Genomic DNA, 17,807 nt, shown 5'->3' on the forward strand with positions numbered 1-17,807 from the left:
AGCTGACTAATCAGGCAGAGCTCACGCTCTCAGTACCACATCTTCACCCTCGTTGTACCTCAAGCATCACAGCTTCTATGGGTCCATTGGCAGTGGCCAGTGAATATAGGAGAAACACAAAAGAGAAGCAGTTGGGGACAGGTGGACACCTTCTGGTGATGCTCTAGAGCTAGCTTTTGTTAGCCTCTGCTAACAGGTGCTGCTGGATCCTTGACAAGCCTGGTTCTCAGATTACAAAACAATGCTCCTCCCTCCCTCTCCTGTGACTTGGCATTGGGGCCACCTGTTGAGCAGACATCTGCAGGGTTGCCCTTCAGGAGAAAGGTTGCCTCATAGGAGGGAAGACAGGCTGATAGCCGGGCCACTAGCCACTTCAAAACATCAAAAAAGGCAAGTTATAGGGACTGGCATGGTGACTTTCCCATGTGGTAGCAGGTATTCTGTTCAGTCCCCCACACTGGAAGTGGCCCCCATAAGCTTCTGAAATTTAGGACTTAGAGTACCACCCCCAACTCTCTAGTGACCCAGTAGAGATATGGATTGAACCTAAGAAGCTTTAAGGCAGTGGTTCTCAAAACCTATGGGTCATAACCCCCTTGGAGCCACATACTCGATATCCTGCATATCAGATATTTACAATTCATGAAAATAGCAAAGTTACAGTTATGAAGTAGCAACGAAAATAATTCTATAGTTGGGGGTCACCACAACATGAGGAACTGTATTTAAGGGTCACAACATTAGGAAGGTTGAAAACCACAGCTTTAAAGAGAACACTCTCAACAGATCAAACAGTAAATACAGTCCCTGGTCTATGCCTTCTAACTATTCCATTCAGTTTACTTTTTATTCTGCCAATGGGGCAGATATGAGTATTTAGAATCTTGCCACTCATTGGGCTGTGGCCGTGTAAAAGCTGAAATCTCTAAGGACTGCTCTGTCTCAGAGTAAAACAGCATGCCACATTTGGAGACCAAGGATTTTTACATATGCAGTATATTTGTGAGGAATTTCTCCACCCCTCCATAAGAGAACAACGAAAAGAATAAAAGCTAGCTTGCAAGACGTGGGCAAGAACAATTGGCAGCTAAAATGTCCTGTGGGGTGAGTAGGCTGCATGTCTCCTTTCAGAGCCTCCCCACTCCTCCAAGAAGTGGGTCACAGGTGCACACGCTGTCTCCTAATAAAACCTGACAGTATCAACTGGGCTAGCTAAAGTCCTACGTGTGAATTTGCAGTTTCCCTCCTGGGAAAGGCCTGTCCATGTCACCTGGAAGCCTGACAGTTGAAAGGCAGCAGTTCCAGCTGGCACCCCAGGCTGGCTGGCTGGCTGGCTCAGACTAACTGCTTCATTGCCCCGACCACCCATGCAGGTCTAAGAGACCATATCTTGTGTTCCAAGAAGTTTGTGCAGAATCACACTACAGTTCTTTGCAACAAATCTTCTTGGGGAATGATAGGGGCAAGACAGGGGCAGGCCTAGTAAATAATCCTGTTTTGACCTCTCCCAGCTGGGATTTTTCTCAAGTGCAGCTCAGAAGGAGCACTGTCTCCTCCTAGTGGCCAATCGCCTTTTCTTTTTCTTTCTTTCTTTTTTTTTTTTAATTTGAACAATATCAACCTGATCCCCAAGAGCTCCCAGGGACTAAACTACCAACCAAAGAATATGCATGGAAGGACCCATGGCTCCAGCCCCATATGTAGCAGAGGATGGCCTTATTGGGCATCAATGGGAGGGGAGCCCCTTGGTCCTGTGGAGGCTCGATGATCCAGTGTAGGGGAAGGCTAGGGTGCTGAGGTGGGAGTGGGGGGGGTAGAGGAGCACCCTCATAGAAGCAGCGGGTGGCAGAAGGGGATAAGGGGGTTGTGGAGGAGAAACTGGGAAGGGGAATAACATTTGAAATGTAAGTAAATAAAAAAAAAACAATTTTTAAAAATAAAACTGTACTTGATTACCTAGAAGGTAGTCATTAGCTGCATGTGACTCTCTGTTACCTTAAATGTGGTTAGTCCAAGTGGAGCGTGTGCCACGAAGGTAAAATGTGTTGCATTTTAAAGGCCTAGTATTAAAAATAACTATAGCTGTGCTCACTTCGGCAGCACATATACTAAAATTGGAACGATACAGAGAAGATTAGCATGGCCCCTGAGCAAGGATGACATGCAAATTCGTGAAGCGTTCCATATTTTTCATACACTAGCAAGATTTTGCTGAAAGGACCCAGATATAGCTGTCTTTTGTGAGACTATGCCGGGGCCTAGCAAACACAGAAGTGGATGCTCACATTCAGCTATTGGATGGATCACAGGGCCCCCAATGGAGGAGCTAGAGAAAGTACCCAAGGAGCTAAAGGGATCTGCAACCCTATAGGTGGAACAACATTATGAACTAACCAGTATCCCAGAGCTCTTGACTCTAGCTGCATATGTATCAAAAGATGGCCTAGTCGGCCATCACTGGAAAGAGAGGCCCATTGGACTTGCAAACTTTATATGCCCCAGTACAGGGGAATGCCAGGGCCAAAAAGTGGGAGTGGGTGGGTAGGGGAGTTGGGGGGGGAGTGTATTGGGGACTTTTTGGATAGCATTGGAAATGTAAATGAGGAAAATACCTAATTAAAAAATATATATTTATGCTTGACAGACAAAAAATAACTATAGCTGTTTACTCTATAATTTTATATCAATTGCAAGACTAATGGCTCTTTTTGGGGGGGGCTACATTAGTTAAACAGTATACTAATTTCACCTGTCTTCTCTCACTTTGTATGTGTGTGTGTGTGTAATATGCATGTGTGCGTGTTGGTGTTCTCACCTTCATGGGCATATGTGGAGGTCAGAGGCTGGTACGGGAATGTCTCCCTCCTCAGTCATTTCTCCATCTTACATTGTGAGATTAGGTGTTTTTCATTGAACCTAGAAGCTCCTGTCTGGGGCAGCCTAGCTGTCTGCTCAGTCCCCTGGATCCACCTTCTCTGATCACAAGCACATGATAACACATCCAGCTTTTTTGTTTTTGCCGTGGGTGCTGGGGAGCTGAGCTGAGGTCCCTACACTTGCATCGCAGGCACCCGCCTCTTATTTCTTAAATGTGACTCCTAGAAAATAGTCAGGAGGCTCACATGTGTAGCCTGCAGTATTTCTATCAACCAGCACAGCTCAGCTGGAATAAATGGGGTTCCACACACTCTGGAATACACACATCTAGAGTCATTTCCACATCAGGATTAAGGTGAGAAGGTCCAGATTTTGTGTCTGTTAGTTCTTCGTGGGGCCCAGGAATTCCTAGCAAGCCCCACTGCCATCACATCAAGACCTATATATAGCTTTATAGCCTTACAGCCCTCCTTCCCTACATGTGGGAGGGGCCATGGGATTGTGCAACTCAGAGTCCTTGTGTAATAGAAAAGCTTTGCCAAACCCCTCAGAGCAGAGCTCACTCTCTGGGTTGAATGCAGCGGAAATGAGCACGGGCCTGGAAAAAGGTTGGCTCTTCATGAGAAGACGGAGGTAGTGCTTTTAGCCGCAGCTGCACACCACAGTCTCCAGGCGGCTCACCCAACGTCCCCACCCACCTGGAGCATACTTTTAAATTGCTAGATGTTGATGTGTATTTATAAACATAGTGGGTTATGAAATGCACTAACCTGCCAGCATTTAAAACCTCTAACCTTCTAATACACTTCTATGATTATACATTGCTATAACCAAGACTTTCTTGCACCAAAACAGCTTATTGTATGGGTCTAGGATTTTAATATACAAAGCAATGGAGACTCCGTGGTTTTTGTTTCCTCTTGTTCACTTACAACTGACATTTATACAGAGGGTTTTTTGTTTTGTTTTGTTGGCGGGGGGGGGGGGGGGCTGGGAATGTATGTTCTCTCATCAAACCCACTTTATACTTGAGGAAACAGTTTGGGTGGCTCACTGCTTCACAGAACCAGTAGGCAGAGAGGCAGGATCCAAATCCTGGCAAGGGGGTGCGAGCCCCAGGAGTGATGTTGAAAGACTCCAAAAGCTCAGGCCTCAGGACAATAGCGGACACCCAAGAACTCATGATAGACTGAGCTTGTTGCAAATCACATGAGGCTTTATTCGGGGAAAGCCAGAGCTCTGGGGATGACTCATATCCCACGCAGGGGTAGAGGAGTCGACCTCGAGGGAAAAGAGGTCCCAGTTTTTATAGGCCCTCAGGGGGGAAAGGAGAAGGGGAAGAGTAGGGGATTTCCAGATCTAAACAATGTCTATTCTCAAGAAATGGGTATGGGAGGGGTACAAGGAAAGAGTCTGGTGCAGGTGTAGCAACTCAGGATTGGCCGGGCTGTGGTTGCTGGGGAGATTTTCTGACTCTTTCTCAGCAACCAATATCACAAACACCTGGCAATGGGCTTCATCAGTGGGCACACACATGGGTCAAGGAATGGTCAAAACATTGGCAGACATACAGGTTCAAGGAGTGGCCAGAGCATTGTGCACCTCTATTTTTCTAAATCAGTGAAGCTAGTTCAGCTAACACTGACATCTATCTTGCCAATTTTAGGGCTTCTGTGACCTTTTACATTCTGTCAGGATCTTTCAATGTGATGGTCTCCCCTGCACACGGATGCCTAGGGAAGAGCTAGCCTGACATCAGTGAGCCTGCTGGCAGTGGAACAGGGCCTCGGACCTTAGCATAACTGGCTGCATGCCGGAACTGCTATTCGGGCTGTAAAGCTCAGCACATAGACAGCCCCACCAGCCAAAATTCAAACAAAGACATACCCCATCAAAGATTATGCATCTGGGAAAGTGTCTAAATGTACTAACCTGTAGCTTCTGTAGTTCTGCGTCTGGCCAACTGTTCTTGTTAACTGAAGGATGTCAAGCCAGAACTTGGTTTTTGTGCTTAAAAGCTCACCCTGAGGACGCCTCTGGGCTACACTGGGATCCTGAGCACCAGTTGTCACCTGGCAGCTAGCCAATACTTTCTTTTGGCTTAAACCCGTGATCAATCAGTCCTCTCTGGTTGATAACCCGTAACGGACAGCTCCAGCCCTTCCCCGTGCTCGAGATGTCCTTGAGATACAAGCCACTATCTTTGCCAGCATCAGTTGTCTCTTCCATCAGATGTGAAACGTTTTCCAGACTGAGTCATGCCCAGTTATGTCTGCGGTTCCTCGTGACCAAGGAAATGAGGCAAACTAGAAGGGAGCTGACAGATGTCCATCATTTCCTAGGGCAAGCTCAGAGCCATCAGGATAACCACAGAGGCACACACTCGGCACCTTTGAATGACCCTTGGGAAGAGTATGCCAGGACACAGCAGGTCTAGGGAGAAGAGCAGTGCCATGTGGATAGATGGGTCTCCCCATTTTACAGATGAGAAAGTGGTGCGAGAGAGGCTATGTCCTCTCCCAGGGTCCCACATGGATTCACAGGATGTAAACACTGGAGAAAATGTCAGAGATTAAAGGGAGATAGGAACATTGACACCAAGGCAGGGCAATGGTAAATTACTCTGGTTCCTAGACTCCTAGGTCTGGGTTCTCCTACAACTGTCTTCAGTTTCCCCACTGTAAACTGAAGCCATTTATTGAGATGTATTAAGCAGTAGTATCTGAGCATAACATGAAGTTTTTTTCATTAACCAGGTCAGTTAATAAGTGTTTCTGCTTATATTTAAAGACATTTTAAAATAACAATTGAAATGTTTTTCTAACGTGCAAGTCACTTTGATTCTTTTTAAGATTTATTTGACCATTTTTTTAATATTTTTTATTACGTATTTTCCTCAATTACATTTCCAATGCTATCCCAAAAGTCCCCCATACCCTCCCCCCCACTCCCCGACCCACCCATTCCCACTTTTTGGCCCTGGCGTTCCCCTGTACTGGGGCATATAAAGTTTGCAAGTCCAATGGGCCTCTCTTTCCAGTGATAGCCTACTAGGCCATCTTCTGATACATATGCAGCTAGAGTCAAGAGCTCTGGGGTGCTGGTTAGTTCATAATGTTGTTGCACCTACAGGATTGCAGATCTCTTTAGTTCCTTGGATACTTTCTCTGGCTCCTCCATTGGGGACCCTGTGATCCATCCAATAGCTGACTGTGAGCATCCACTTATGTGTTTGCTAGGCCCCGGCCTAGTCTCACAAGAGACAGCTATATCAGGGTCCTTTCAGCAAACGCTTGCTAGTGTATGCAATGGTGTCATCATTTGGAGGCTGATTATGGGATGGATCGCTGGATGTGGCAGTCTCTAGATGTTCCATCCTTTTGTCTCAGCTCCAAACTTTGTCTCTGTAACTCCTTCCATGGGTGATTGTTTCCAATTCTAAGAAGGGGCAAAGTGTCCACACTTTGGTCTTCGTTCTTCTTCAGTTTCATGTGTTTTGCAAATTGTATCTTATATCTCGGTTATACTAAGTTTCTGGGCTAATATCCACTTATCAGTGAGTACATATCATTTGAGTTCTTTTGTGATTGTGTTACCTCACTCAGGATGATGCCCTCCAGGCCAAAACATTTGCCTAGGAATTTCATAAATTCATTCCTTTTAAAAGCTGAGTAGTACTCCATTGTGTAAATGTACCACATTTTTTGTATCCATTCCTCTGTTGAGGGGAATCTGGGTTCTTTCCAGCTTCTGGCTATTATAAATAAGGCTGCTATGAACATAGTGGAGCATGTGTCCTTCTTACCGGTTGGGACATCATCTGGATATATGCCCAGGAGAGGTATTGCGGGATCCTCCAGTAGTACTATGTCCAATTTTCTGAGGAACCGCCAGACTGATTTCTAGAGTGGTTGTACAAGCTTGCAATCCCACCAACAAAGGAGGAGTGTTCCTCTTTCTCCACATCCTCGCCAGAATCTGCTGTCACCTGAATTTTTAATCTTAGCCATTCTGACTGGTGTGAGATGGAATCTCAGGGTTGTTTTGATTTGCATTTCCTTGATGATTAAGGATGCTGAACATTTTTTCAGGTGCTTTTCAGCCATTTGGTATTCATCAGGTGAGAATTCTTTGTTTAGCTCTGAGTCCCATTTTTTAATGGGGTTATTTGATTTTCTGGAGTCCACCTTCTTGAGTTCTTTATATATATTGGATATTAGTCCCCTATCTGATTTAGGATAGGTAAAGATCCTTTCCCAATCTGTTGGTGGCCTTTTTGTCTTATTGACAGTGTCTTTTGCCTTGCAGAAGCTTTGCAGTTTCATGAGGTCCCATTTGTCAATTCTCGATCTTACAGAACAAGCCATTGCTGTTCTATTCAGGAATTTTTTTCCCCTGTGCCCATATCTTCGAGGCTTTTCCCCACTTTCTCCTCTATAAGTTTCAGTGTCTCTGGTTTTATGTGGAGTTACTTGATCCACTTAGATTTGACCTTAGTACACGGAGATGAGAATGGATCAATTCGCATTCTTCTACATGATAACCACCAGTTGTGCCAGCACCATTTGTTGAAAATGCTGTCTTTTTTCCACTGGATGGTTTTAGCTCCCTTGTCAAAGATCAAGTGACCATTGGTGTGTGGGTTCATTTCTGGGTCTTCAATTCTATTCCATTGGTCTACTTGTCTGTCACTATACCAGTACCATGCCGTTTTTATCACAATTGCTCTGTAGTAAAGCTTTAGGTCAGGCATGGTGATTCCACCAGAGGTTCTTTTATCCTTGAGAAGAGTTTTTGCTATCCTAGGTTTTTAGTTATTCCAGATGAATTGGCAGATTGCTCTTTCTAATTCGTTGAAGAATTGAGTTGGAATTTTGATGGGGATTGCATTGAATCTGTAGATTGCTTTTGGCAAGATAGCCATTTTTACAATGTTGATCCTGCCAATCCATGAGCATGGGAGATCTTTCCATCTTCTGAGATCTTCTTTAATTTCTTTCTTCAGAGACTTGAAGTTCTTATCATACAGATCTTTCACTTCCTTAGTTAGAGTCACGCCAAGATATTTTATATTATTTGTGACTATTGAGAAGGGTGTTGTTTCCCTAATTTCTTTCTCAGCCTGTTTATTCTTTGTGTAGAGAAAGGCCATTGACTTGTTTGAGTTAATTTTATATCAAGCTACTTCACCAAAGCTGTTTATCAGGTTTAGGAGTTCTCTGGTGGAAGTTTTAGGATCACTTATATATATACTATCATATCATCTGCAAAAAGTGATATTTTGACTTCATCTTTTCCACTTTGTATCCCCTTGATCTCCTTTTGTTGTCGAATTGCTCTGGCTAGGACTTCAAGTACTATGTTGAAAAGGTAGGGAGAAAGTGGGCAGCCTTGTCTAGTCCCTGATTTTAGTGGGATTGCTTCCAGCTTCTCTCCATTTACTTTGATGTTGGCTACTGGTTTGCTGTAGATTGCTTTTATCATGTTTAGGTATAGGCCTTGAATTCCTGATCTTTCCAAGACTTTTATCATGAATGGGTGTTGGATCTTGTCAAATGCTTTCTCCGCATCTAACGAGATGATCATGTGGTTTTCGTCTTTGAGTTTGTTTATATAATGGATTGTTGATGGATTTCCGTATATTAAACCATCCCTGCATCCCTGGAATAAAACCTACTTGGTCAGGATGGATGATTGCTTTAATGTGTTCTTGGATTTGGTTAGCGAAAATTTTATTAAGTATTTTTGCATCAATATTCATAAGGGAAATTTGTCTGACGTTCTCTATCTTTGTTGGATCTTTCTGTGGTTTAGGTATCAGAGTAATTGTGGCTTCATAGAATGAGTTGGGTAGAGTACCTTCTACTTCTATTTTGTGGAATAGTTTGTGCAGAACTGGAATTAGATCTTCTTTGAAGGTCTGATAGAACTCTGCACTAAACCCATCTGGTCCTAGGCTTATTTTGGCTGGGAGACTATTAATGACTGCTTCTATTTCTTTAGGGGATATGGGACTGTTTAGATCGTTAATTTGATGGTGATTTAACTTTGGTACCTGGTATCTGTCTAAAAATTTGTCCATTTTGTCCAGGTTTTCCAGTTTTGTTGAGTATAGCCTTTTGTAGAAGGATCTGATGGTGTTTTGGATTTCTTCAGGATCTGTTGTTATGGCTCTCTTTTCATTTCTGATTTTGTTAATTAGGATGCTGTCCCTGTGCCCTCTAGTGAGTCTAGCTAAGGGTTTATCTATCTTGTTGATTTTCTCAAAGAACCAACTCCTCATTTGGTTGATTCTTTGAATAGTTCTTCTTGTTTCCACTTGGTTGATTTCACCCCAGAGTTTGATTATTTCCTGCCGTCTACTCCTCTTGGGTGAATTTTCTTCCTTTTTTTCTAGAGCTTTTTGATGTGTTGTCAAGCTGCTAGTGTGTGCTCTCTCTAGTTTCTTTTTGGAGGCACTCAGAGCTATGAGTTTCCCTCTTAGAAATGCTTTCATTGTGTCCCATAGGTTTGGGTATGTTGTGGTTTCATTTTCATTAAACTCTAAAAAGTCTTTAATTTCTTTCTTTATTCCTTCCTTGTCCACGGTATCATTGAGAAGAGTGTTGTTCAGTTTCCACGTGAATGTTGGCTTTCCATTATTTATGTTGTTATTGAAGATCAGCCTTAGTCCATGGTGGTCTGAAAGGATGCATGGGACAATTTCAATATTTTTGTATCTGTTGAGGCCTGTTTTGTGACCAATTATATGGTCAATTTTGGAGAAGGTCCCGTGAGGTGCTGAGAAGAAGGTAAATCCTTTTGTTTTAGGATAAAATGTTCTGTAGATATCTGTTAAGTCCATTTGTTTCATAACTTCTATTAGTTTTACTGTGTCCCTGTTTAGTTTCTGTTTCCACAATCTGTCCATTGATGAAAGTGGTGTGTTGAAGTCTCCCACTATTATTGTGTGAGGTGCAATGTGTGCTTTGAGCTTTACTAAAGTGTCTTTAATGAATGTGGCTACCCTTGCATTTGGAGCATAGATATTCAGAATTGAGAGTTCCTCTTGGAGGATTTTACCTTTGATGAGTATGAAGTGTCCCTCCTTGTCTTTTTTGATAATTTTGGGTTGGAAGTCAATTTTATTCGATATTAGAATGGCTACTCCAGCTTGTTTCTTCAGACCATTTGCTTGGAAAATTGTTTTCCAGCCTTTCACTCTGAGGTAGTGTCTGTCTTTTTCCCTGAGATGGGTTTCCTGTAAGCAGCAGAATGTTGGGTCCTGTTTGTGTAGCCAGTCTGTTAGTCTATGTCTTTTTATTGGGAAACTGAGTCCATTGATATTAAGAGATATTAAGGAAAAGTAATTGTTGCTTCCTATTATTTTTGTTTTTAGAGTTGGCATTCTGTTTTTGTGGCTGTCTTCTTTTTGGTTTGTTGAGGGATTACTTTCTTGCTTTTTCTATGGCATGATTCCCGTCCTTGTATTGTTTTTTGTTTTTTTTTCTGTTATTATCCTTTGAAGGGCTGGATTCGTGGAAAGGTGCTGGAGTGGACCGGAAGGGACTTGTGCCCCTGATCAGGCCAGGTTATCTGCTTCCCTAGTTAATGAAATCTCAGGTCCAGCATGATTGGATTGGAGCAGTCGCTGTGTTCCACTCACCAGTGGTCTTAAGATCCTGTGGGGAATTCTGTGTGGGTCCTTGTGGGTGTCCAAAGACTCTGCTGGAAGGCACCCGAGTGCTGGGGTGGACCGGAAGGGACTTGTGCCCCTGATCAGGCCAGGTTATCTGCTTCCCTAGTTAATGCAGTCTCAGGTCCCTCGCGCGATTGGATTGGAGCAGACGTTGTGTTCCACTCACCAGAGTTCTTAAGATCCCGTGGGGGGTCCTGTGGGGGTCCTTGGGGGTGTCTGGAGACTCCGCAGGCAAGCCACCCCAGTGCTGGAGTGGACCAGAAGGGACTTGTCAGTAAATTCTTCTATATTCATTCCAGAGCAGCACGGGCCTGTGAATCCCCTATTAGCTCAACAAAACTTCTGTCCTGCAGAAGTCTGCAGCCCAATTCCCAACAATAGTTCAGTAGTAGCTGTGAATGGAAGTCCAAGGATCTAGCAGTTACTCAGTCTCACACAGCAAGCAGGTGAAGGAGCAAGAGCCTTTTTGATCATTTTTAATTACGTGTATGTTTGTATACCTGAGTGCAGGTGTGAGTGATGATGCCAGCAGAGGTCAGAGGCCAGAGGTCAGAGGCCTCAGAACTTCTCCAGCTGGTGTTACAGGCTGTCGTGAGCCACCTGGCATGAGTGCTAGGAGCCAGACTTGGGTCCTCTGCAAGACAGTTTGTGCTCATCACCACTCAGCTCTCTCCCCAACCCAGTAGTCTGGATTTTTTAATGTAATTTTAAGGTAGTTGTGGCTCATAAACCAGCAACAATATTTTTGTTAATTGCTGAGATTTTTTTCTTATAAGGCTCTGTTACATGCTAGCATGTGTGTGTCTGTATGTGTCTGTGTGTCTGTGTGCATGTGTGTGTGTGTGTGTGTATTCTATGTTCAGAACAAATGACTTCAGGTGGATTTACTATTTTGTGTTTTCTTAATCTATTTCCCCTAAATAACATTTCTGTAAATGATTTTATAGTTTCTTAACTGCTTTAAACAGCAACTCACATGTGCATATTTCTATCATTCCAACACTCAGGAAATGAAGATGGTGATATCCTTGGCTACACAGCAACTTCAAGGTCAGCCTGGGATACACAAGCCCCACCCCATTTCTCTATATGCACGCATGCATACACACACACACATACACACACATTTTTATGTGTATGTATATAAACACTTTTTATATACTAAGAATATATATAAAAAATATATTTTAAAAAAATCATGTGAGCTGCCTGTGGCAAACATATGAGATCAGCCTCTGCAGGAAGTGGGCCTGGCGCATGCCCAGTGCGGTGCCAGAACCGGAACCTGGTTTGGGGTTAGGAGTTGTTTTCTCACCTTTGGAAGAAGAACGTGGCCATTGGCCGTTGGTTCCAGCATGGGGTTGAGGCTGACCTGCTCCAACTGTCAGCATGATCCACAGGCTCCGTGTCTTCTACGCTGAAAATATGTCAAAGAGCAGTGATCTATGTCGAGAACATCCCAGCAGGAGGAAAGAGAAGCCATATTTATTTCTGAGGAATACTTAAGTGCCCTGGAGTGTGTCGACGTCCTGAGACAGTGTCGTCAGCCATGTTTCCAACTCTAGCCACTACTTATGTGTTTGAAACCAAGTCTGTTTTTCTGTATTTTCTGTTTGGAAATTGTAAGGAGATGAAGAAAAAGAAGAGAATCCAAGTGTTTAACTCAAAGTTTTGTGCACTTAGTGTTTAAAGATCAACTCCTGGGCTGGGCAGTTGGCTCAGTGGTTACAAGCATGCACTGCTCTTCCAGAGGACCCAAATCTGGTTCTTAGCACCAACACTGGGCTGTTCCCAATTGCTTGTGATTCCAGCTCCAGAGGGATCCAATGCTGCTCTGGTCTCCTTGGGTACTCATGTTCACATGCGCACAACCATACAATTAAAAACAGGAAGAGTAAATCTAAAAGGTAAAGATCAGCTGTTACGTTGGTGCTGTCTACAGCTCTCCTTCCTGCCTCTTTCAGCTGTAACCCTGAGAGCTTTTGAGAGAGGTGTCCCAGGTAGTTTGTAAAACATTTAACTGCAAGTGCTGATAGAAAACTGGTTGGTTACAGGACATGGTGAGACATAAGTCTTTAATCTGAGGACTAGTGAGACAGGGGCAAGTGGATTTCTGAGTTCAAGGCCAGCATGGTCTACAGAGGCAGTTCCAGATAGCCAGGGCTACACAGAGAAACCCTGCCTTGAAAACAAAACAAAACAGAAACTGGATCGGCTGATGATGATTAGAGATCTGGGTGTGGTGGTGCTGTTCTGGGAACCCTGCACTTGGCAAGTTAGAGGCAGGAGAATGAGAAGTTGATGGCCAGCCAACTCCATATTAAATCTGAGGTCAGCCTTGGCTACTTGAAACGCACTCTCAAAACAGCAATGAGAACAGTAACAAAAAGGATGGCGATTAGCAGAAGCAAAGAGTGGCAGTGTCCTTTGGAAGGTCAAAGGTGACTGTTGCACTGAGAACTATTCTCGGCAGAAAGCAGGGAGCCTGACAGTCCCCCGTTGCAGGGCTGACTGACTCGGAAAAGGACAGCCAGACCCAGCTGGCAGCTCACAAAGAACTATTGTCCCTGTGTGTGCGACTGTGCCCAAAGTCCCGTGAAAGAAAGGAGGCTGAGCCCTCGTGGTGACATTTGTCATGGAGCACAGGACAGAGCAACGCTATGTTTTCCTGCCTTTCTCAGTGTGGTTCATGCTGCACAGCACTGACGGCTTATCAAAGATGAGACTTACACGGGTTTCTCTGAGTCCATCATCACAGTATCCCTGTGCAGAGGCCAGGGGGGTGGCTGTCACCATTCCATAACAAGACCTGCCATACATAGAAACAATATTGTTTGTATCGATATAGAGATATTTCAAATAAAAATGTTAAAATAGCAATGTGCCACACTTGAGACCTTCCTCCTTCCCCAGGCGTAAACCTGCAACTTTCCTGGACAAGAAAACTGTGTGTGCCCCACAGTGAGCTATTTGTCCTTTTAAAGAAAGATGGAGGTTAGGGCTGGAGAAATCCACATAAGAATTTCAAAAACAAAAGCATTATCTTTGTTTACAGCCAAAACATGTCTGTTCCCTTCTGCAGGTCTCATGACCTATTTATCGGCTTCCCGGCTTTCCTGTAAACCTCTGGTGGTCCTCAGATTCTGCCCTAAAAGAGAATGGAGGGGTCCCTTAGAGACCCTTCAACACTGTAGCTTCAGGACTAAAAGCACGCATTTGGTTATGACGAAGGCCCTTGTGCACAACTCTCTTGAAAAGCCCTTACTTGGGTGTGCACTAACCTTTCCCAAGGTGCCTCTCTTTCTGTTCACACCCATGCTGAAGCCAACTTAAAAATTCCTTCTTAAGGGTCTGGAGAGATGGCTCAGTGGTTGAGAGCACAGGCTGCCCTTCCTGAGGGCCTGGGTTTGATTCCCAGCATTCACACGGCAGCTCACAACTGTAACTCCTGTCCCAAAGGATCCAAAGTTCACTTCTGGTCCCCCACAGGTGTTGCACTCACAGACAAAGCACTCAAAATTAAAAGAAATAAATCTTTTTATATATATATAAAATCTTAATGAACTCCAACTCTGCTTCATACTGGTCAAGAATCCTGGCTTTGCCTGAGCAGAGGTCTTGAAAAAACTCTCTGTACTGTAGTTTCCTCTAAAGGTGACACAGATACAAGGACTATATAATCACTTTGAGGAAGACATTCAGAGAAGTCCTTTACTTTCTTCTGTTCAGTAACCTGGTGTTGCCTGACTATCCACTCTGTGTCTGGTAATGCCAAGAGGCAGTAGACCTAGGACGTATAAATAAATACGAAGAACCCAGGAGTCAAGAGTCACTAAGGTAAGAATGACAAAGAAGCATCAAAAAATACTCAAAAAGAATCTCGTTGGGGCAGTGCATCGTCTTCCTGCAGAGTGGAGGACAGCAGGCCTGGAAACGGAGCTCACAGACACAGAGGTGGGCAGCATTCGCAGGCAGGGGACAGCTTCTTGCACTGAACTAAAGTACAATCTTTGCTTCTCGAGCACCCGGCATGCTGCCTAAGGTGGAGCGAGTCAGCTCTGGGAGAGAGTTTTCAGAACCGGAGCACTTGGGGCCTGCTCTCTTATCAGCGTGTGCACCACACAGTAAGCTACTCAACCTTTCCAAAAAGGTTAGGGCTGGAGAAACTTGCTTAGCAATCATGAGGACTGGAATTCAGATCTTGTAATCCGTATAAGAAGCTGGACTTTCCACACACACACACTTAAACCCCAAGTTCAGGAGTGGGTGGAGAGAAGAGGGCTCTGGAACTTGCTGGGTTCCTGGCTGCCTGCCTGCCTAAAATAGCAGAAACCCTGTGTTCAGAGAGAGAGCCTGCCTCACATCAATAGGTGGACAATGATAAATGACACCTGGCTTCTGAGCTCTGCCTCTCTCTCTCTGTGTCTCTGTCTCTGTCTCTGTCTCTGTCTCTCTCTCTCTCTCTCTCTCTCTCTCTCGCACACACACACACACACACACACACACACTTTAAAGGGGGTCTGGAGAAATGACTCAGATGTTAAGAGAACTGCTCTTTCAAAGGACTGGAGTTTGATTCTCAGCACCCACATCAGGTGGCTCATAACCCTTCCTGCTGCAGTGGATATGACGCCCTCTTGTGGCCTTTGCAGGCACTGCATTCACACATAATTTAAAAAAAAAATAAGAAAGAAAAAGAAAGAAAGAAAGAAAGAAAGAAAGAAAGAAAGAAAGAAAGAAAGAAAGAAAGGTGAATGTCACCACGGTCAACATCATTGCTTCAATAGAGAAAGGTAATTCACATGAAGTGGCTAACACAGAACCAGGTGCAAGAAAATACTGTTAGACACCACTAGAGTGGTTCTATTCATGCCAGAAATGGCCAGGCCCTGGTCATTCAAAAGGAAACTCCACGTCTGGTAGCAGACAAGCTAACAGAGCATTGTCATGGGCTGGTAGTATGGACATAGAAACACATTTAGAGATTAGCATAAATTATCTTTATTCTTCACTCACTTATTCCTACAGAGGCCAGAGGAGGGAAGGCACCTTCCTGCAGCCTCAGGTCAGTAAACGATCCAGTGTGGAGTAAGACGTCCTGCGTCTCATTTAGGTAAGAGGTTCCTTAGATTTAGCTCTCTGAAGGAAAGGGTTCTGTGTTTTTGCTCCTCCTGGCCCTTTGTCTCTGAATTTGGCTTTCTAGAAACTATTCTGTGTGTCGGTGACTAGACAGTCTGGAAATGACCTCCTTGTCTGGCTCCTGGGCTCAACTCATCTCTATAGAACCAACTCTCTGTAAAGCAACAGGGTACAGATGGAGACAGCTCTACAAAAAAGTGTCTCACGGCACCAGGAGATGGGAAGAGACTATTCAAGAAGTGACCTGAGAGTAGAGACCCCGGCAGACCAGACAAGACTCATTGTCGTCAATACTGCCTCTGACAGAAAGCCATGCCAGGCCTGAGGCCTGCCAACTAGAGGCCAGGAGGGGTATGGGTTACCCATTAACCCAGAAGCATTCATGCTCTAGATTCCATGGCCAGCAGACAGTGTCTGCTCGTTTCATCTTTCCCCTTCCTTCAAAGTGCTGCACTTTCAGACTCAAGTGTTTACCTATATCCAGTTCTGACTCCAGCACTCACCTGCATCCTGTGCTCACACACCAGTGCCCACAAACACCAATGAACCACCTACTCTGATTCAAACACAGACTCATAAATTCATCAAACACACATGCACATACTGCCACAAGCATATGTATACACACACACACACACACACACGCAAAATAAAATTACATTTTAGTTTTTAAAAGATTTACCTAGGGGAAGTGGGAGGAAGGGAGAGACAAAGGAGGGAAGAGAAAGAAAGAAAGAAAGAAAGAAAGAAAGAAAGAAAGAAAGAAAGAAAGAGGGAGGGAGGAAGGGATGCATACACGGCCTTATTTGTCTACCCCACGCCCTAGGTTGTGTGCGGTTTCTGCAGAGTTGGTGAGCACACTGTCATTTAGGAACACAGTCACCACATATGAATTCCTACTGGTCCACTGGTTAGCAGCCACAGTCTGCCTTCTCTATCCAGCAAAAGCGCTGTGGGCTCCTGGCTAGCAAGATGCTAACCACTGCAGCCTCGGGCTGAGGCTCACTCAAGGCCTACTTGACATCCCAGAGCTGAGGCTCAGTCAGGGGCCCACCCAGTGTCCCTTTGGAGAACAACTCTCAGAGTCAGAGCTGGACCAGTACCCCACCCCACACACACATCACACACAAAGACACACCACACCATACATACACAAACACACACCACACACTCACACACACACCACACACTCACACCACACACACCACACACTCATAACACACACACATCACATACACATACACAAACACACACCACACACTCACACACACACACACCACACACTCACACACACCACATACTCACATCACACACATACACACACCACACACATCACACACACACACACACACCACATACTCACACACACACCACACACTCACATCACACACCACACACACACACACACACACACACACACACACACACATCACACACACACACACACACACACACTTGCATCACCCAGATGACTGCTTCTGAGTCAGAGCTTTATTCCCATCCTCTTCCTTCCCAGTCAGAGGAAAGAGAGTCTACTTCTAACACAGGAGATGGGTGGTCTCCCTACAGGTACATCAACTACTGGGTGAACTACATGAAGCTGCCATCTCTGAAGGTTAAAGGAGTGGTCCACTGTCAGCCATTTCATCTGGTTCAAACGAGTATACCTTACAGCACCAGAGATCAGGTTTTCCCAGTTGGTGTCCTCCTCCAGAATACACTAGGAGCCAAATATTCACAGCGGATCAACCGAGCAGTGCTAGCAAAACACTCCTGGCTGTTTTCAGGGTTTCAAGGGCATGAACATTAGTTCTTCTTACCAAGCAGAGAAAAACCTACTATAGAGCCCAATTTCCATTCTCCAGCTGAAACCTGCCTTGACCCATCATTCCCTGGGATTGAGAAACAAGACCCAGTCAGGATCAGGCAGAGATGCCCAGGGATGAATCCTGGAGCCTGTATGCCCCGGGGACTCTACAGGAGGCCAGGATAGGATGGGACAGTTGAAAAAGAAACAGGGGGTCTCCTCCCCTAAAAAAAAATACAAAAGAAAAATGTCAGAAATTTTTTTCATAAGAACTCTCAGTGTAGATTCTTGATAAAGACTTGCCTT

General features: G+C 44.6%; 1 non-coding gene across 1 annotated transcript; it reads left to right on the forward strand.

Moving 5' to 3' along the window:
* Positions 1-2,084: 2,084 nt before the first annotated feature.
* Positions 2,085-2,191, forward strand: Gm23148. The gene has a single exon (XR_003955557.1). It is a non-coding gene; the product is annotated as a U6 spliceosomal RNA (small nuclear RNA).
* Positions 2,192-17,807: the final 15,616 nt, after the last annotated feature.

Source organism: Mus musculus, chromosome 4, assembly GCF_000001635.26.
Source record: "Mus musculus strain C57BL/6J chromosome 4, GRCm38.p6 C57BL/6J".
NCBI classification, from domain to species: domain Eukaryota; kingdom Metazoa; phylum Chordata; class Mammalia; order Rodentia; family Muridae; genus Mus; species Mus musculus.